The following is a 22,323-nucleotide window of genomic DNA, read 5'->3' on the forward strand; positions in this document are numbered from 1 at the left end:
ATTGGTTGAAGTGCATAATAAATTAGAATTATCATAGCATCATTTTCCACGTGGCCGTTGTTCATCGCATTTTTAAACTGCTCAGTGTTGTACATCTCTGTTTAATTAGTGGAAATAACTTTACTGAAGAATTGTACTGTACTTGTGAAGACAAACAATGCTGTACTGTAAATGAGGCTGGCAGGCCTTGTGTTAATTTATTTGAATGCTACAAGTAATTTTCAGTGGCAGCTTTTTTGCAGTAATGATTGTATGAAGGCTTCTATCCAGGAGATTTGAATTTAAATCCAGTTGTCATCTACATTTACCTAAAGGGCTTTCCTTCAAAGGGGACAGATGTTTTGGTTTTAGAGAATGGGGCAGGTAAACTAATATACAGGTGAGAGATAAGTGCTCTACTATTTATCTTGAGAAGCTTAACAAATCTGATGCTGGAATATTTGCAAGCTTGACCTTTCTCTTTATCAAGAGTGAAAGCATTTTTTTTCCTTTTTTTTCATGGGGATGTGAGTGTCACATCCCCAATTGAACTGATTAGATTGCTAGGTCACTTCAATGGGCAGTTAAGGGTCTGTGCATCTTTTGTAGTCCACATGAGGTAAGCGTGGCAAATTACTCTCCATTAAAGGTTGTCAGTGAATCAGGTGGGTTTTTACCACAATCGATGTTAATTTCATGGTTACCGTTACTGAAACTAACTTTTACTTCGGGATTTATTAAATAAATTTAAATTTCACCTGCTGTTTTGATGGTTTTTGAACCCACATCTCCTGGGCCTGGGGCTCTGGATTATTAGTGATGTTACCACGAAGCCACCATTTTCCCTAAATATTGATAGCACCTCCCGAGTCAGGAAATATTTGGCTGGAAGATCAATTTTTTAAAAACGCTGGTGTAATTGACACCGTGGTCTTTCACTTCACTCAAAGTATATTTCAGCACTTTTTTTGTTTTGCTTGTGCAGAATTAAGACTATTCCAGCACCTTCCATGTCTTGTGCAGCAGGCCATGCCCCAAGCCAGAGAAGAAGACAAACTTCACTCTTTAAGACTTCTATACCCTCCTGAAGACCATTGAAGGCAGGGTGAACATATTCCTGGGCGTGGGTGGCCCAAGTTGCCTCAAATTATCATTTTGAGAGGGAGCATGATATTGACCCCTGAAAAGCAGGCCTTCTTCAATTAGCCCTTCACAACACACTTTGGTTAAGTAGAATTCTTAACTTGACATTTTGGAACAATTTACTAAGATGTGCAAATTAAAATCCTGTCTCCTACTTTAACAGGCTTATACCATCATATCTCTTGGCTTCACCACTCCTGAATCGTTTGACACCTTCCTTCCTCCATTGCGACCCTCATTCATTTTATTCTTTTGAACAGCTTGACGCACCAGTTCCCATAAGAGGGGCATTTATGCTGTGAACAGATGATCCTTGGAACTGTTGTACTCCGAGCAAATTATTTTAAGTGCAGCAGTAATCCAGATGTTTGGAGGTGCTTTGCCACTGGCTCTGACGTCAATACACTTAAATTAGGCCTGTGTTAACATTTTGGGTGGTTTGTGGAAAGCTGTTTATTACTGCAAAATGTGTAGAAGTGGCATTCATCTGTGATTTATTTTTCAGAAATTGTTACCCATGCTGTTGCTACATGGAAAATGCACTGAACACTACAAAAAAACTCAGCCTGTCTTGATTTCAGGAAATAGATCTGTCAAAATTAATTCTTCTTTCATGGATCTATATATGACTCTGTTTGTCCATGTTTGCCTTAATGTTGAGGCTTCTAGCATCATAGATGCTGGTCTTCAACCAATTCAATTTGCATGCATTATGAAATGGCTTAACATGTTGGATTCAGTCCTGGTGCCTTGATTTATATGCTCAGATCCTGAAGTAGGACTTGAACCGGAAACCTCATGACTCAGAGGCTGTGGCTGATCGGGGTTCAAAACTAAGCCCTTTATGCCAAATTGTTGAATGATTTACTTGAACCTCGAGGTCAGAGTGTTTGTGGTTTTGTGAACTTTCTTGGGAAAGCTAATTGGAATGACTGCAATTAGACTTGGTATTGTTACGATGAGCCCGATTGGAGTGGCTGAAATTATACTTAGTATTGTTATGACCAGCCCCAGTTGGGGTTCGCCTAAACTTATTGACCCAGGCGAGATATTCAATTTGACACTGTCTGACTGGGATACTCTCTAATTGTCAAAAACCTAGATGAGGACGGATGACTTGTTCCATGTCTTTATTCAGCCCGCCCTATGCTGGTAGCAACAAAGGCTTAACCTGACTAGCTTCCCTTCCACTTGGGTACCTTTTCCAAACCCAATAGTTATGTTTTAAAATGAACCAATTCGAGCTTTCCTTAATTAAGATAGAGAAGTGGTAAAATACGTGCACCTACATTCGTATGGATTAGGAATAAGTTAAAATAAAAAGCTAAATGGAAGACCTTGAATTGCGAGGAATAGATGAATTATGGTCGGTGTGATTCTTCTCAATATAATTGGCTCCTACTGATGAATAGTTGCTTCTTCAGTTCAAGTGTCTTGTAGTTCGATTGAGATTTGAGTTCTTTGTCCAACTATGATCTTTTGCAGGACTTTTCCTGGGTTGTTGTATTGCTTTCAGCGTGTGACAATGTCCAGCCGCTATTTGTCAACACGCACGCACCACACACCGACCAACCTAGAGAGAGAATTCCACAAGAATGTCTGAAAGGCTCATTGGTAGGCAAGCAGCCCTGCTTTTAGCTCCCACATGTATATTCGAGAGGCTGATGTGTGTGCTCCTCTGGTATGAAGTCTCACAACACTAGGTTAAAGTCCAACAGGTTTATTTGGTAGCACTAGCCACAAGCTTTTGGAGTGCAGCCCCTTGATCAGGTGAGTGGGAGTTCTGTTTACAAACAGGGCATATAAAAACACACACACAATTTACAAAATAATGGTTGGAATGCGCATCTTCAATCTTAAAGGTACAGACAATGTGAGTGGAGAGAGGGTTAAGCACAGGTTAAAGAGATGTGTATTGTCTCGAGCCAGGACAGTTAGTGAGATTTTGCAAGCCCAGGCAAGTTGTGGGGGTTACAGATAGTGTGACGTGAGCCCAAGATCCTGGTTGAGGCCGTCCTCATGCGTGTGGAACTTGGCTAGCAGCCTCTGCTCAGTGACTCTGCGTTATCGTGTGATGTGAAGGCCACCTTGGAGAACATTTACCCAAAAATCAGAGGCTGAATGCCTTTGACTGCTGAAATGTTCCCCAATAGGAAGCGAACAGTCTTGCCTGGTGATTGCCAAGCGGTGTTCATTCAGCCATTGTTGTAGCGTCTACATGGTCTCCCCAATGTACCATGCTTTGGGACAGCCTTTCCTGCAGCGTATCAGGTAGACAACATTGGCCGAGTTGCAAGTGTATGTACCATGTACCTGGTGGATGGTGTTCTCATGTGAGATGATGGCATCTGTGTCAATGATCTGGCATGTCTTGCAGAGGTTGCTGTGGCAGGGTTGTGTGGTGTCGTGGCCACTGTTCTCCTGAAGGCTGGTTAGTTTGCTGTGGACAATGGTCTGTTTGAGGTTGTTTGAAGGCAAGAAGTAGGCGTGTGGGGATGGCCGTGGTGAGATGTTTGTCTTCATCAATGACATGTTGAAGGCTTCGGAGAAGATGTTGTCATTTCTCCGCTCCAGGGAAGTACTGGATGATGAAGGGTACTGTGTCTGCCATGTCCCGTGTTTGTCTTCTGAGGAGGTCGGTGCAGTTTTTTACTGTGCCGTGTTGGAACTGTCAATCGATGAATCGAGCACCACATCCTGCTCTTATGAGGGCATTTTTCAGCGTCTGGAGGTGTGTTGCAATCCTCCTCATCTGAGCAGATCCTGTGTATATGGGCTTGTCTATAGAGGATGGCTTCTTTAACGTGTTTGGGATGGAAGCTGGCGAAGTGGAGCATTGTGAGGTTATCCGTGGGCTTGTGGTACAGTGAAGTGCTGAAGTGACTGTGAAGGTGCAAACCAAATTGCTTTTTTGGTGGATAACATCGGGTAGTAGACAATTTGATGAAATTGCTAATTCCCATATGCACTTTGAGGAGGGAGAGTGGCCACTGATCTTTAATTTTGTCAAATCTGCCTGATACTTTTTTTTGTTATGCTGCAATAGAAGATCATGGCTGAGTTGAAAACTGCAAAGTTCACTGATGGTGGAAAGAAATCTGACGCATGAAACTAGGTGGAAAAGTTAGAAAACAAGTTGTCAGAGGAGAAATCTTCAATAATGAGATGGAAGAAGCATAAAACTAATTTTTTTTGAGGCCTGAAAAGATGCATCAAAAAAGAAGATTCTGTATATAAATAAAGCAATTAAAACTAACCTGAAATTTAAAAGGGCAGGAAGGCATTCTGACAATGTATAAATAAATTATAAGAATTCTTTAATATCAAAAGAAAAATAGCAGTTCAGAATCTTACCTCCATATTTATTTGCAAAAATTGATATACTATGGTTTCATATTTCCAACAATAACTTTGTTCTTCATGATTTGACTTCTTAGACCATAATACATAGGAGCAGAAGCAGGCCATTCAGCCCATCAAGTCTGCTCTGCTGTACAATGAGATCTTAGCTGACCTGATGTAATCCTCAACTCCACTTTCCCAATTTATCCCCATAACTCTGATTCCCTTATAGATTAAAATCTGTCTATCTCAGTCTTGAACATACTTAATGATCCAGCCTCTCTAACTCCACAGTTAAGGATTCCACAGATGCATTTCTCTCAGAAGAAAATCCCCCTCGTCTTCGTCTTAAATGGGTGACCCATCTTAGTCCTAGACTCTCCCAGAGGAGGAAGTATCCTTTCAGCATCTACCCTATCAAGCCCCCTGAGAATGCTATATGTCTTACTATGGTTGCCTCTCAGTCTTCTGAACTCCAACCTAATTAACCTCTCCTCATCAGAAAATCCCTCCATGCGTGGGATGAACCTAATAAAACTTCTCTGGAAGGAATACATCTTTCCTTCCTTCATTCCTGAGTGATCTTGCCCTTCCTAATTGTTATTTTATGTATTACTAAATGTTTGTTGATAACGATAGCCAATAAGCTATATTTTCCCAATTGTTTACTTTTTTGATTAGAAAAACGTGAGTGGAGAAAAAGAATGAAGTAAATGAGGTGTATGTGAAAAAGGCATTTGAAAATGTTTGCGTTTTATTAAAATGAGGCAAGTGGTATGAGTGGAAATAGGGTAGCATGGATGGAAAGTCAATTCGTGGACAGGAAACAAAGACCCATGGTATATATGTGTTCAAACTGATGGAGGGTTGAACGTGGTGTACTGCAGAAGTCAGTATTGTGTTCACTTTTACCTTGATGTTGGTGGTTGTTTTGGACTTTAGGTGAGGGACACTGTTTCCTGATTAGATGAACAATGAGGATTTCTTCAAGAAGGCATGTTATGAAATGGGCAAACAAACAGAAGCAATTTAATGTGGGTCAGTGTGAGATAATACATTTTGGGCAGAATAAAACAAAAATATGACTGTGCATGTATTGGTAAGACATCGAAAAGTATGAATCTAAATGCAGAATTCCCAAGAAATAAGATTGTGGACAAAACCATTCTGGAAAGATAATAACATGTTAGGGTTTGTAAATTGAGGCAAGATGAGTTCAAAAATAACAATGCATTGATAGTTAAATGCTCTAGAAGAGCATTTAACATACCATGTACAGATTTGGATACTGTGTTGTAGACAAGATATGAAAGGCAGAAAATTGTATTAACTAGAATTTCTCATCCTATTAATGAGGAGATACTTAAGTTACTGGAATTATTTCCACTGGAGCCAAATGCAAAGGAAATTTAATAAGTATTTTTTTTGATGATGTGAATAAGGGAAAGACCATGGTTCATAAATTTTAGTTTGTGAAAACTAATATGGATTTACCTGTGCTTAAGACTGCCTGCTAATTATAATTATAATTCAGTATGCAAACAACAATGTTCATTGGCTGCATGTATTACCAAGGGGTCCAATATCATGAGTAACTTGCACTAGAAAACAAGCCTGTACTGTTTACTGCACCTCTTAAAGGATACATGATTTGTGGCTGGAGCGAGAGATGAGAAAAGAATGGCTGACCATGGAAGAGAGCAGATTTTTGGATGCAGCAATATAGGTCTTGGTGCAAGAGGTTGAAAAGAGGCACAATGTACTCTATCATCAAGTTGTTGGAATGGACACATGATGAAAAGACAAGTCACATTGGAGGCCAATGCCAGGAATCAAGCAGTGAGGACCCAAATGCATTGCCAGAGAACTCTAAAGTTTATTTATTTATTAGTCACGTGTAGGCTTACATCAACATTGCAATGAAGTTACTGTGAAAATCCGCTAGTCTGGTCTCTAATCCACAGTGGCACCTGTTTGGATACACAGAGGGAGAATTTAGTATGGTCAGTGCACCTAATGTGCATGTCTTTCGGACTGTGGGAGGAAACCAGAGCACCTAGAGGAAGCCCACACAGACACTGGGAGAACGTGCACACTCTGCACAGACAATAAGCTAAGTTGGGAATCGAACCCAGGTCCCGGTGCTGCAAGGCAGCGGTGCTAACCATTGTGCCACCGTGCCACCACTTGAGTGCTGAAGATCAGCGAATACGTCTTGGCATATGCTTAAAACTACACTGGTAGTCTCAATTGCTGCTCAATTCGCTAAATCCCTTTCACTCTCCTACCAACAATCAGGATCTGAGGACTCATATGCTGCACCTCATCCCGACACACTTTGTACTGTCACAACAACTTGTAGCCACATTTTGCAGCTTGTACACCATGCCTGTTATTCAGCCATGACGATCACATTACCCAAATAGGTTGCACAGCAGTCAACAACTCACTTCCTTCTCTCTTGTAGGATCAGGAGATCACAACCAGCATGAACTGAGCAGAGTAGAAAAACGTACCTATAAGTTCTACCCCCCCAATGGAAGACACGGTGCTGAGGCTTGGCCATTGTTGAGCTGAATCCCTTCATGATAATGGTATTCTCATACATAATCCTCCTTTTTTTTTAACCCCTAACTTTCTTTTGACTTTCAAGCTGCAAATGGTGTAAGAATATACTTTTCTTCTCACCTCCTCTCACCGCATTCCCACGTTTGTTCCTTTATTTCATTTCAGAGCCCAAGAACTGCAACCTGTCCAGGCAGTGGGGGGGAAGAAAATGAGGACGAAGGGGCACTTTCAGTCAATTTCACTCTCTCAGCCAATGACTCAGATACTGACACTGCATTTATTTGGAGGATAACATGAGGGGGGAATCTGTATGTGGTGAGGCACATGGCTAGCAACTTGGTCAGGGAAAAAGGAGAACACAGATGCCAGCTTGCCGGAGGACAAAGACTCATACTAGTTCTGATGAGGACGTAATAGGCCAGACTACAGAAGAAGACTAATGGGTGTATAGACCCATTGGAAAGTCTGTCATCAGTGTTGGGAAAACGGAGGAATCCATCATTAAGTTGGCATAGGGCTTTGCAAGAAACTGGGAACTCATCCTTTCCTGCATGGTGAATTCCACTTGGGAAACCTACCATGGTATAGTATTTGGCCAATACAGCATAATGTGGAGATGCCGGCGTTGGACTGGGGTAAACACAGTAAGAAGTCTGACAACACCAGGTTTAAGTCCAACCGATTTATTTGATAGTAAACTCACAAGCATTCGAGGTTTCCCTCTTCGTCAGGTGAATGGAGAGTTCTGGCCTCAGACAGAGCATATAAAGCACAGACAATTTTTCAGAATGTAGCATGAAGTGTATAGAAAACAGCATAAGCAGTAACCAGCCAGTATCTGGTTGCTGCAGTTGAAGTTTAGATTGCTCCCATCATAGCCCTCGATGTCAGTGTTCAAAATAGCTTCCAGGCTGTCATAACAGTCCAGCGACCTGTCCTCCAGCAGATTACTAGGATTGCTGAGGCAATGTTCCGAAAGAGTGATAATGGTTCCATGGAATATAACCTGCTGCCCTTTCCACAGAAGACTGTTTGTCTTGCACAGAAGCAAAATATTGTGGATGCTGGGAATCTGAAATGTAAACAGAAAGTCCTGGAAATGTTCAGATCTCTCCATTTTTGGAGAGAGAAAAACTTAAATGTTTCAGATTAGGGTTACCTTCCATTAGAATACTTAATTCTGATGGACTTGAAACATTGACTCTGATCCTTTCTCCTGACTGCCAGACCTGCTGAGTGGTTCCAGCATTTTCTGTTTTTATTTGTACACTCAGCCCTGGGACTCCACAAGTGCTGTTGTCGGACAGTCAGCCGAGACAACTGCTGCTCCTGCCAAGGTACTGCAATTTGAAGCCAGGTTTTCTAGATTCAATTGTCCTTAAATGTCCATCTGCATCCTCCCACCAGCCATGTTGTGGCCAGTGTAACATCTTGAAGGAGCAGTCAATGATACATGGTAGAAAATACATCAAACATAATTAGTTATATATGCAATGTGCCAATACTTTATATTAAAAATTTATATTGTAATGTGTATTTTTCCTTGGCTTTTATTTTTGCATTGTGGCCAAGAGTACAAGACAATTATCAGTAACAGGGCAGGTGCGATGTTCTTCTAAACTCCAATGAGTATGGGACTGTTGGTGAATGGAAAATTGCTAAATTGCCCCTTAGTATTCAAAGATGTGTGGGTTGGGTGGATTAGCCATAGTAAATGTATGGGGAGAGGTTCTGTTTCAGATGAAAGGCCATGTTCACAAATGTATACATAGTTGAAATACTCTTTGTTTGCAGATTAATTCTCACCAAACTTTGTGTGAAATTAATGTGGAAATCAGTACGGATTACTGAGCAGTTGAGATTTGTATGATATCTGTAGACTGGTCATTTTGTCTAAACCGTCCCAGTTAATTCCTTGTTCTTGTGATGCTGGTGTATTATTTGCTGGGAGGCATGCTGTAGGAGGTGAATATTGACTTGTTTTCTCATCTCCTTCACCAGATATCAGGCCAAGGCTAACCCACTTGGGAAGGCTGCATTTAGATTCTCAGAAAAATCTGCAATTTAACCATTGGTGTTTTAGTAACTGCAATATAAGGTTCTTGGGATATTTAGGATTCCAACATAAAGTGGTTGATTCAGTTTTCACCTTGTCTGACATTCCATCACCGTATAAAATTCTGTAAGTGAAGTGCATTTTGTTAATGTATTTGCAATAGCATTCTTCTGACAAGAGCTTTTCTCTACTAATTTTTTAAAATTTAGAAGTTAGTTCTTTATATTTCACAGATAAGGTAATGTGCTGTAAATCTTATCAGCACTTTTTTCCCTCGGATCATTTGTTTTGTGAAAGGAATATTTTTTGGCAGGAGTGAAGCGATTATATCCACTGTAGCTTGGTCCTCTTCAAATGTATAATCAAAGACCTAATATCCTGAAAATCTGACAATTTAGTTTGAATTTGCCAAGGTTCTTAATTGTACTATTTTTATAATTTTATATTTATCTAATTACTGTTCACTTATAAAGCAGATGTTAAAATCCTTCTCTTAAGGAATTGCTGTAAACATTTAAGAGGAAGCATGTGCTAATAGGTACAGTTTCATTTAAACACATTCTCCAAGTTAATGAATGGGAAATGTAATGAGCAATTACTGATAATGACTTATTCCTCACATTGGCCACTCAGTGGACGCCATGATTGAAGGGGCATTATTATTGTTATATAATGTCTGTGTGGTTTCCATTCCCCGTAAAGTCTAGTGAAATAAATCAGTCGTCATTGACGTCCTTCCATCTATGAAGGATGATGGTCATGCAGCAAAGTATCCATTTTGGATGTGGTATCTTCACATGGTGCAAATTTGCTGATGACTGAATAGGCCAGTTTAATAGGCAGGTTCTGCCACGTGTATCACAAATGAAGATACCAGGTTGTTGTTTTCTGTGTTGCCAAGCTGCTGTAGCCATTGGTTAGCATGGCAGTGCAAACCGGTCCACGGGAGGTGTCCCATTTTCCTCTGTCATGAGTTTGTGACTCCCAAGTCTGATAACGATGTTTGAAGGCATCTTTGAAGCAGAACTTTGGGCATCCTATTAGTCATCTGGCTCCGCCTACCTCACCTTATAGAAAGTCCTTTGGTATACGACCCTCCACCATTCTGCCCAAGCCAAGGAAGCTCCCCCTGTTTGAACACTAACACACTTGGGAACTTAGTCTTTGAGAGGACTGCTGCATTCCTGATTTTATCCTGTCAAAATTTACCCATAATGCACTGCAGATAGCAAAGGTGGGAATTGTTGATCTTCTCTTTTTGATAGCTGTAAGTCATTCATATGTCACAGCCAAGATGCTGAAAACACAGGAATTGTATACTGTCAGCTTGATGTTATACTATATACATTCCTTGAGTTGGCATAGGATCTTTCCCTATGTGTGAAAGAAGTTCTGTGTTAAGAGACAAAATGTTTATTACCTTGGATCCAAGAATGTCCTATGACCATGGTTTTCTTGACATACAATCATAAGTAAACGAGTTACTGACATGGATGAGACAGTCCATGAATATCCATGTGGGTAACTGGCACAGTATCAGCTTGGAAGAGTTCTCTGTCAGGAGAAGATACAATCTGATTTTGACCTCTGTCTGGATAGGTTGCAGAGCTTGCTATCTGACACTATCGCTGTATCAACAAGGAGTAAATTAACTCCTTCCTTATCTGCAGAGAGGGCAAAGGTCAGGAGCATGGAGAAGATTATGTCAAATAGTGGAACTAGGACACCGTTCTTCAATCTGAAACTGTTGGAAGTGGAACCATCAAATATATAGTGCAGAGAACATTTCCATGGCAAGATTAAATGAGTCTGAGAAGTTTTGGTGGAGAGCCATTTTTCTGCAAAATTTTGGACAATCCTGCTGTTTTGATGATGTTGAATACCATGAAAGAATCCTTGTGACTCAAGCTCAAAGGCCAGAGGCTGCTTAGCAAATAGTAAAGCAACCAGTAAAAATCGAATCCCATATCAAGCATAGAAACCCCATTTATTGTCACACCTTTATGATCACCATCTGCTGCTGGAAAATAGACTCCGTTCCAACAGATGTGCAATGCAAAAATCATCATACCGTACAACAATGAAGATGACAGTGGAGACTGCAACAAGTACAAGGACATCTCGGTCTCTAACATCTCAGGGAAGGTCTTCATTAAAGTAATACTTAAAAGGCTTGTTCAACTTGAAAAGTAAGTGTACTCAGAAGCCCAGTGCAGTTTTCATGTGCAAGTCTACTGTTGACATGATCGCTTCCATGCACTAGCTATGAGAAAAGTGTAGGGAGCAGGCTATACCTTTTTACCTTAAGTTGAAATAAAACCAGAAGCCCCAAATTTCTGAGGGTGAGGGCGGGTACATTTGCTTTGTAATGGACAATAGGTAGTAGAGAAGAGAAGGGTATACTCGGGAATAGAACTCTCATCCGGTAAGCTTTCACTTCTTTATGCTTCTTTGAGTGCAAGTTCAGTATTTGCTTCCCACAATATTGTTGGTAACCTTCTGCCTATGAAAGATGATAGACATGCAGCAAATTGGATATGGTACCATCATATAGTGCAATTTTGATGATAGCTAAAGACACCAGTCTGTACAAGGCAGGTTCTGCTAAATGTTCTGCAAATTAATCAATTATCTGGTGTTATTGTGGGTTGTTGTTTTTCAGAGTTAGCTCCTGTTTTCATGCCACAATTTTCCTCTTTCATCAGCTAGTGTCTCCTTGTTGTGAAAATTTATATTATTGGACTTGAAGTGGAGCTTTGGGAGTCATACTGGTCTTACTCTGGCTACGTCAACATACAAAAAATCCTGGGGTTGTCTCTAACTCCTTCTATCCTTTGAATGTACTTGAGCCTGTGAAATCACCTCTGTTTGATGAGTGCTAGAAAACCTGGGAAATTAACTTTTGGGAGGGCTAGCACATTTGTGATTTTGCCCTTCTGTGGGATTACAAGAATGTGTTGTAAGCAACGAAGATGAAAGTTGTTGAACCTCTTGTCTTGTGTTTCATAGCCATACAAGACACTGAGAAAACAGGCCCTATAAACCATAATTTTGGCACAGAGAGTCAGCTTGATGATTCTTCCATGCCCACTTTGTTAGCCTGCTAAAGATGTGTTTCTTAGATCTGTATTGAATGAAGAGACATTTTGAAATTCTACCGCCCCAACAGCCACAGGAATTGGAGTGGGTGAAGGATGGACAATGGAAAGGTCTGTTGACCTTGGGTGGGATTTTATGATTTTGGGGTGAGCTAGGCCATAAAATCCCACCCACTGTCTGTCACCATGTACTTGAAGATAACAGAATTTGCCTAGCACTTCCAGCAGGGTGTTTTTTAATGTGATCAGGATGGAGATTGTTTCATAATCACAATTTTCTTTATGCCTGTCATAAGGGAGGACAAGTCAGAGAGATGGGAGAGACAGATAGACATGAGACTTAGTAGCTGAGTTTCTGTGAGCAACTAGAGTGACATCACCAGAGGAATTCCCTGATCAAGACGTGCTGTATTTTGTCTTCATCTTCAGCCTGGATGGATTGTAGTGTTTGCTGTCGGACCTCGTACAGGTAAATTCTTGTCATATCTGCAGGGAAGGCAAAGGTCTGGAGCATGGAGAAGAGGAAAGTGAACAAAGTGGGACTTGCCACACCACTCATTCACCTCGTTTTTCACTTTGAAACTGTAGGAAGTGGTGCTGTCAAACTATGCAAAACGGTGCTTGTTGCAATGAAAAAAACAGATGACACTGTGGGCAGGGAGTTTTCTCCAAAATCTTGTAATGTCCTGCCCTGCTGATGGTATTGAATGCTTTATGTTCTCTATGCTTCTCTTGTAGCTGGTGTATGGAGAAGATAATGTCCACTGTAGATATGGCTACACTTGGCCTGCAAGATAGTGGAATCTTTTAAGAAAACCCTAGCAAAGGCCTGACCAGTGACGCCGAGGACTGAAGTGCCTTTGTTGTTGTTGCAATTTCCTCTGTTGTTTTTCCCACAATTTCCACAAATAGGTGTGGGTGTACACAAGGCAGAGGGGTGGCACAGTGGTTAGTGCTGTTGCCTCACAGCACCAAGGACCCAGGTTCAGTTTGGCCTGGGGTTACTGCCTGTGTGGAGTTTGTATGTTCTTCTCATGTCTTTTTGGGTTTCCTCTGGATGCTCTGGTTTCCTCCCATTATCCAAAGATGTGTAGCAAAAACAGGAAATGCTAATAAATCTCAGTAGGTCTGTGGACAATTGAGTTAATGTTTTGAATCTGGATAACCCATCATCAGCAGAAGTGCAGGTTCGGTGAATTGGCACATTTTATTTCAGTTAGGAAACTGGCAAAGGAAGAAAGCAAAGAAAATTTAAAGTTTGATTCATTGTCCCAATAGGCTAATTATTAGTATAGCAGAACACTGTGACTGGTTGAAATGTGCCTAACTGTGAAGCCATGTGCTACCACAAAAGCTTTTAAAAATTGTTCCATTATATACATAAAACAAATGGCACTGATGCTCTTTTCCTAGTTTTCTGCACTTTTAAAACTTCCTCATTGCCCCACCTTTTCAGTTAACAGGCAATTCAAATTGAGGCAGAAACAATGGTCCTAGGATGTGCAAATCGTCCTGATGCTTTTATTTTGGATTGCATCAAAGCAACAGTATTAGATTGGTGAAAGTTCATTCTCAAAACCAGCAAATGGAGGCCAAGAAACTGAAACTTCACTTCTCAATTTGCTAAATATATAACTGGCTGTCAAATATCCTTAAATTACTGGTTACACTGAGGACATTTTGGTAGTACTTTGTTGTTTGTGAAATGCTTTGAGATGTCTTGAGAACATGAAAGGCATGGTCTAAATGCTTGATCTTTTCTCCCTTTTACACCGTTGTAAATGTTGGACGAGGACTTAAAAGTATGCAGTGCATGACTAATGGACAAAGTACTTGAGTTCATGAAGTTCCAGCTAAGGCCACACCCTTTTTTAAATTCTGAAAATGAGAAGGAAATGTACTGATCTCAGCAGCAAGCAGTCCAGTAATACTTGTGGGATTTAAAAATTAAAAGTAAAATGTTTATTGACAAGAATATAAGAAAACTTAAGCACACAAAATTGCAGTTACCTAATTAAAATTAGTCTTAAAAAATTCCCCCTAAAAACTCCCTACTTGGCCAAGCACACAATACTCCCAGGCATAATTCCCTTACAGATGTTGAGCTATAAAAATACAGTAATGATTCCCAAGGCAAAGCTACTGTCATGTTAATGAAGACTTACCACAGGACCACTTAAACTTGCTTCCACTCTGCTGTGGAAATCCAAAAAACCTTCATAAACAAGACTGCCTTTCACAGCCCAAGACTTTGCTGGCTTGACAGCATGGCTGGTTCATACAGCTGCTTTTGGGAGGCCTTCCTTCTACAGCTGGTCACTAATCAACTCAACATCTCTCCTTAATTATCTTTTTTTTCCTTTAATCTATGATTCCAATATTACCCCTCCCAATTCGTTATTACCAACAAAGAGATCATACAATCCAAGATCTCTTTGCCCTCAGTATTTCATTGAACTCAAATTCTCCAAGATGTTAAGGTCTAAACACATTTGCGTTAAATAAATAATAACCTGTTTACTTCTGAAACCATTGCATGTTCTAAAAGCTTTTAACTTCCCTTTGAAGTGTAATGGCTGGAAACAACAGATTCACATGCATCCCCTGATGCAAATTTTTAAACCTAACCTATTTCTCTATAGAACCACTTGATCATAGTTTCATTGCAAATGCATGCATCTACCAACTTTACTTCTTTCCCCTTGACCACAGTGGACCAAGGTGAGGGCAATCTACCAAAAGAAAATTATGAAAGAAAGCTTGTCGGTAATTGATCTGGAATGTTATCGAAAGATCAAGAGTACAGAAAGAAATTATGTTAAAATTGTAACCACAGAACATGTATATGACTTTGACTGTTGTTGACCAGTTCTGTGGGTAGGCTACATAAGGGACTCGATTCCAATATCATGGAATCTGGATGGCAATGACAATTTTATTTAAACAACCTAATAGATGCTCACTAGATGATATCATATAGTGTTTGGAAAATAAGAGTTTTTGAATTTGATGAAATCTAGATCTAAGACCTGAATAGTGCATTAATTTATGGAATTGCAATTTCAGTTATTGTTTGTATGTTCCACTGAATGCTAGCCCTCCTATGATAATGTAGATGGGTAATCACGAAGAAAGCTTTAAAGGAAAGTAGGCCCTTTTTTCAGAAGGAGATGCTGTTGTCCCAAGTAAATCTTACCCAACCTCTAGTGACCAGCTGGAGGTAACACCAGAGATCTTGGATTGTATGATCTCTTTGCTGGTAATAACGAATTGTGAGGGGTAGTATTGGATTGTAAGAGAATTAAAATAAGATCCCAAGTTAATCAGGTCTGGCTTTGAGTTGTAATTTATTATCCAAATGATGTCCAATTTTTAAACAAGTTGCTGTTATTTCCGATTTCAGTAAATGGAGCCACCTTCTGTGGAAATGTTCTGTTGAGTGACCTAGATAAGAATTGCCTGAATGCACTCATAGAATGGGAAGGATGGGTTTGGTGTGATTTCTTTTTCTTTAGCTTGAATGCAGAAAACAGAAGAGCTGTCTCTTCTGGGCGGCAAGGGGTTCATCTCAGCCAGCCCTAAAATAAGCTTACTTCCATCAAAGAATCGTATATTATCATCTCTATTATTTTACCTGCAAAATATCAGCTTGTAATGACATGTTATAGAGCTTGGCTTGAAATATTTCAAGCATTAAATAATTTTTCCCATTTGTTAATCGTGCCAGAGCAAATTCCACTTTAGCTGTAACTCAGTACAGAAAGCCCTTTTCAAATACATGGCAATTTTTCACAGTCATTGCAGCTTGCCAGTTCTGGCATCTTAAATCTACACTTCATCCTGCATCTTCCTTCTCCTGAAAGAGAAAATTCCCAGTTGCTAGCTGTTATCCTACACCCCACCTTTAATATTGGCAGTGCAAACCACTTAAATACCAGACACAAATTATGTTTTCTTTTTGCTAGAAGAAACAAGTATATCTGACTGTGGCTATTGACAGCCTTTGCTTTGTTGTCTCATGTATTGGATACTTGGTTTCTGTTTCTCTTCAGCTGAAAATTATTTAACACTGTTAGCTGAAGTCTTCCCCAGTTTGTGGATAAAATCCAAATTGTCGAAGAATTGCCATCTTTCTTATTTCCTCATTGTATGTTTCTGGGTTTGGGATTTTACCAGTCCCTGGAATCATGTTATCAGTAATGTGAAAAGAAAAGTTGTATACAGTGCTTTTATGACCTCAGGACATCCCCAAAGTGCTTCGCAACCAATGAAAATAGCTGCTTAGTTTCTGCGCAGCAGTGGTCTAAATTTTGCAGTGCGAATGATGATGAAACTGTCAACATTCAGTCATTTCTCCACTAACAATGACAGCAAGTTTGGGAGCTCATGAATGCACAGACTAACATCGAAACCTGGAAGTTGCTTTTGATGATCCTATGCTTCGCCAAAGGGTGTGCTTTGAATCAATTGGAAATCTATGAATTGACAAAAACTTCCCCTCTTGTAAAGTGTATTTAGGATTTTAAGGGCATACTAAACTCTCAATTCTGTTATTTTGGGTTTGTCTTAGGATTCCTTGGTTTCAATGGAGGTAAATACCTTTATCTACATCACTAACTAGGTAAGAACACATCAGGACATAGCTATTGCTCCTCTATTAAGGTGATTCTTACGCTTCTCTCCACTGTGAAATCAGTATGACATGGTTCCTTGTGTATATGTTCAGCAGCGATTATTAGGTTAATCTTTAACTCTGTAATAGTTACTGCTAATCCTTCTCACTAGCCCTGAAAAGCTGATTTTAGTTTTATCTATTGTCAATTTTCTACACTTTGACTGTAGAAATTCACACATTTCACAAACAAATACACAGATGGAAGCATAACTATCAATATCAACTGCTAGTTTAGGGATAAATATTAGCCAGGACAACATAAAGAATCATTGTAATCTGTTTCAGAAAGTACCATGGATTCTTGCATGCTCACCACAGAGGGCATAGTGGCAAGGCCCAGGAGAGAGGTTGCACAAGATGGGGTTGGGCCCAGGCAGGTTGATAGATTGGGCAGAAAAGTGGCAGATGACTTTCAGTGCAGTGTGAGATGATTCATTTTGACAGGCATAGTAAGGAGAGGCAGTATAAAATAGTGAGAGAAACTCTAATGGGCATGCAGAGACAGAGGGATCTCAGTGTATATGTACATGTCATTGAAAGTGGCAGAACATGTTGAGAGAACAGTTAATAAAGCATATAGTATAAAGCATTAGATGTTAATAAGGTAACTGACACCTAGAATAAGAAGGTCATGTTGAACATGTTAAGGCACTGTGAGGCCTCGTTGGGAGGACTGCATCTAGTTCTGAGCACTATACTTGAGGAAAGAGGGGAAGGCATTGACAAGAGTATAAGGAGATTCACAAGAATGATTGTAGGGATGAAGAACTGTATCTATGAGGATAGTTTGGAGAGTTTGGAAGAGAGAACGGGCAGTAAAAAAGGAACAGATAGGTAGTACAAGCATCCCTATGTATACCCTCCAGCCAGTACTCAGTATGAAATACTGATGAGAGTGATGGTTCACTCTCATGGCGATTGTAGCCAGAGCCATGTCCACCATGGCACTATGGGTGGCTCAGCTGTACAGGGCGGGGTTACAAGAAGAGCAATTTTGTGGGTCAACCCACAGCACGTGCACTGCAGCAATTCAAGAAAGTAGCTCACCACCACCTTCTCAAGGGCACCTGGGGCAATAAATGTTGGCCAGCCAGCGATGCTCATGTCCCACGAATGAATGAAAAAATTAGCAATTCATTCGTTAGGGGAACGGCACACACAAATCCAGGATGGTTTGTTACCTTCCTGGACCTAGGGTCAAGGATATCATTGAGCAGTTGCAGAGCATACTGAGGGCGAGTGTGAACAGCCAGCAGTGCCAATGACATTGGGTAGAAAGAGAGATGTGATCCTATAGTCAGAATTTGCGGAGCTAGGTAGAGAATTAGCAAGCAGGAGCATGGCTGGAAAGGTGGTGCAGAAGGGAGGGTTTTAGTCTCTTGGTACTGGCTGTATGGGAGATAGAATGTGTACAAGCCAGGTAGGTTGCACCCTAAGAGAGCCGGGACTGAGCTCCTTATGGGGGGGAGGGGATTTTGCTAAGGCTGTTGGGGAGGGTTTAAACGGACTCCGTTGTGGTGTGGGTACCAGAAGAGAAAGTGAAAGGAATATGAAAGTATACAAAATACAAGGAGAGAGGCAAAAAAACTAGAAGAGGGAATAATAAGTTGATTGGTGGATCAGACTAAGAAAGAAATGAGTAGAGTCGGAATCAGTTAGATCAGTTGGCTGGTTGGCGATGCAGAGCAACACCAAAAACATGAGTTCAATTCCCATACCGGCTGAAAGCTCTGCCTTCTCAAATTCACCCTTTATCTGAAGCATAATGATCCTCAGGTTGAATGACCACCAGTCAGCACCCCCGCTCAAAGGAGAGAGCAGCCTATAGTCATCTGGGACCATGGTGCCTTTACTTTTACTTCCTGTGTATGTAATTAAAACAGAAAAATGCTGGATAAAGTCAGCAGATTTGTGGAACGAGAAATGATGTTAGTTTCGAGTCCTTATGACTCTTTCAGTACAGTTCTATGGATTTCAAATGTTAACTGTTTGTCCCTCCAAGGCTACAGTCAGACCTGCTCAGTTTATCCAGCATTTTCTGTTTTTATTTCTGATTTCTGGTGTCCGTTGTATTTTGCTTTTTTTACTGTGTACGTATGTAAGATCGGTGAGTTACAGATGCAGATTGCCAAGTGGAATTATGGCGTAGCTCTGACAGAAACCTGGCCCAAGGAAGAGCAGGACTGGGTATTAAATATTCCTGGATACAGAATGTTCAGGAAAGGTACAAAATGAACTAAACAGGAAGAGATGGCAGTATTGATTAAGGAAAGCATTGAAGTGTTAGAAAACAATATCCCAAAGAGGTCAAGGACATATCTGTTTGATACTGCTAAAGAAAGAGCTAAAGAACAAAAAAGATACAGTTACATTGTTTGGTGTAGTCGTTCGGCCACTAACTGGTGGGAAGGATGTAGAGGAACAAATCTGCAAGGAAATTCCAGAGAGGTACAAAAATTAAAGCGTAGTTATAATTGGGGACTTTACCTGAATATAATGGCCAAATAAAGGGCAGAATTGAGCAAGAGTTCCTCAAGTGTGTTAAGGAGAACTTTTTATCGCAATGTGTCCAGTCCAACAAGAATTGAGGCACTGCTAAACATAGTTCATGACAATGCGGTGGGCTAAGTAGATACTGTCAGTGAAAGAACATTTAGGGGACACTGATCATTATATCACAATGTTCAAGATGACCATGGAAAAATACAATGAACAATCCTGAGTAAGAATTATTTGGGAGAAAACTAACTTCAATGGGGTAAGAATGAACCTAAACTGAATAAATTGGAACCAAATGTTGGCAGAGAAATGGTAACTACTTTCAAAGAGATGGTTTGGACACAGTCAAGGTATATTCCCTCAAAAGGGAAAGAAAGGACCAATAAATCCAGAGCTCCCTGGATGAAAAAGGAGATAGAAATTAAGATAAAGAAGAGAAAATGTGATTTTGCCTGGTATTAGGTAGATAATACAATGGAGAACCAGGCTGAATATCAAAGTTCAGAAGGGAAAGGAAAAAACGAAGGGAGGAATTTTCCCATCCCGCCTGCCACGAGAATCATAGTGGGCGGGAGGCAAACCATGCCAAGGCCCATTGACCTCGGGCAGGATTTTCCAGTTTTGGAGTGGCCAGAAAATCCCAGCCATCGATGGTATGAAAAGGGACTGGCCGGCAATACAAAAAAAAAGCCACGTTTTCTACAGCTATCTAAATACTCAAAGGGCGGTAAAACAAACAGTCAATTAGAGATCAAAAAGGGAATTTATGCACAGAGGTAGGGAACAGCGCAGAGGAACCTGGGCATATATGTGCATGAGTCATGAAAGATAACAGTATGGTTGAGACAGCAGTTAAAAAACATACGATGCCCTTGGCATTATCAGGTAGGGACATAGAGCATAAGAGCAAGGAGCTAAAGTTCAATTTGTATTTGACACCAGTTGGACCTCAGCTGAAACATTGCATACAATTCTGGGCACTCCTTTTAGGAAAGATGTGAAGAAATTGCAGAGGGTGCAGAAGAGGTTTATAACAATGTTTTCAGGGATGAGCAACTTGAGTCACAAAGTAAAATTGGAGAAGTTGGGATTATTTTTATGGAGAAATGAAGGCTGAGAGGAGATTTGATCGTGGTATTCAAAATCATGAAGGGTCTGGACAAAGTATATAAACTCCTTGAGTTCAGATATGGTAGTGAGTGCCTGTACAAGAGGGAATAGTTCCTCAAAAGAAAGATTTTGGTTAATAGTCTGGTGTGCTCAATATGGATAAAACCACAGTCATTTTAAAATTAATCAATTGTGAACTTGGCAGCACGGGTCACTGGATCATGATGGAGGGAGAGGCTTCTCACTGAATCTTTCTCTTCCCAATCCTAGATTGCTGAGGCATGTGGCAGTGCTCCAACTATTGTCTGAGCTAACTTAAAACAGACCAAGGGATGGAATTTGTTAACCTGCTGATCTGTAAGGCTCAGTGCCATTCTTGGCAGTGCATTAGCCCATACAGCTGTTAGGAAAGCGGTTTGTTTTTTAAGGTGGTTCAGTCTCGAGGGTTGTTAGGATCCCCATAGAGACTGATAACTTTTTCAAAGAGATGATTGTCCCAAAAAAAATCAAAAATGGTGGACAAGATTCCATTTTAAAAGATGTTTTCTGTAGCAAACAAACTAAAATTAACATAGATCAATTATTAATTAATGGGCAGCTAATACATCAAACTAGAAAAATTACATTTTGCATTAACTAACACAACTGAAATGTGACCGAGACCAGTGGTTCCCAACCTTTTCAGTAACATGGCAAACTTGGATGAGACAAACAACTCCATGGTGCACCCACTATTTTCAACAGATTCCATTGTTCATAAATGTCATATTTACTTAGATTTACTATGATTATGATCAATAGGTGCACAAACTTGAAGAGCAGCTGAGGGCCAGCAAGTGGAGACTGGAAGAAGAGCAGCTGCCAAGCCTGGCCTGTGATCCCAGCCTTGGGAATGACTGGTAGGTACATAAATAAAAGCAACATAACCCAGATTTTTTCCTAACTTCCAAATGGTTAAACCGATTGATCCAATTGCATGGAAGTGACGCAACTCAAGCAGACAGAAAAATTTGTCTTTACCAGGGAGCTTCTTCACTGGTGAGTACTGGCTGGTATCCCCACCCTGGTGCTGCCAAAAAATCCACGTATGACTCTTTAGAGACCCTGTTAATCTGAGAAAACTTCACCTTGGAAAATGACCAGGCCCCATTTGCTAAAGTCCATCATGGGGCTGAGCAAAGAGCATTAGACCAGCATACTTGGGAAGTGAGAATAATCAAGCCAGCCTGAGATACTGGCTGAAGTTTCTTTGGGTGGAGTACTAGAAATTATTTATTTTACATTTTTTCTTTAGAGTCATTTGTCAGTACCAGGGCAGGAGATACCAGCCAGCACTTAGCAGTGAATTTGAATCAATCAGTTTAACCATTTGGAAATTGGGGTGAATTTGGGTTATTCTATTGCTTTATTCTGTGTACCTGTTAGTCAGTACGGCAGGATGTCTGAGGCTGGCACTCCCAGACCAGGCTGCTTTCCTTCCAGTACCTGTTTGCCCTTCACCACCAGCACTCATTCACCAAAAGCTTCTGCCAGCAGGCCATGACACACTAGTGTGCTGTGATATAACGGTTGGAAACCACTGAGCCAGGAGAAACACTTTTCTCAACTCTGTGCATCTGACAGGTATGTTAACATTCAGTGAGCCTTCCTGACTGTCACTCCCAGCTTTCTAGCAGAGGGTCATCTCTCCCTAACCATTAGGTTGAAACTTGCAATTGTTCTACTTTTTCCAAGTTTCCACACATGGTTGTTATATATAGTTCCACAACAGGGTGTGCCTTGATGAATTCCCTCTTTCTCTTAATTTGCAGCAGTCCTAACGATTTAGAATTCCAGAGGTTGCTCTATCGAAT

General features: G+C 40.5%; 1 protein-coding gene across 4 annotated transcripts in view; it reads left to right on the top strand.

Moving 5' to 3' along the window:
• LOC145344087 (ELKS/Rab6-interacting/CAST family member 1-like) overlaps positions 1-22,323 on the top strand; it is a 789,164-nt gene that overhangs the window by 86,716 nt on the left and 680,125 nt on the right. The window lies entirely within an intron of this gene.

Source organism: Carcharhinus amblyrhynchos, chromosome 6 (genome assembly GCF_965287045.1).
Source record: "Carcharhinus amblyrhynchos chromosome 6, sCarAmb.v2.hapA, whole genome shotgun sequence".
Classification (NCBI taxonomy): Eukaryota; Metazoa; Chordata; class Chondrichthyes; order Carcharhiniformes; family Carcharhinidae; genus Carcharhinus; species Carcharhinus amblyrhynchos.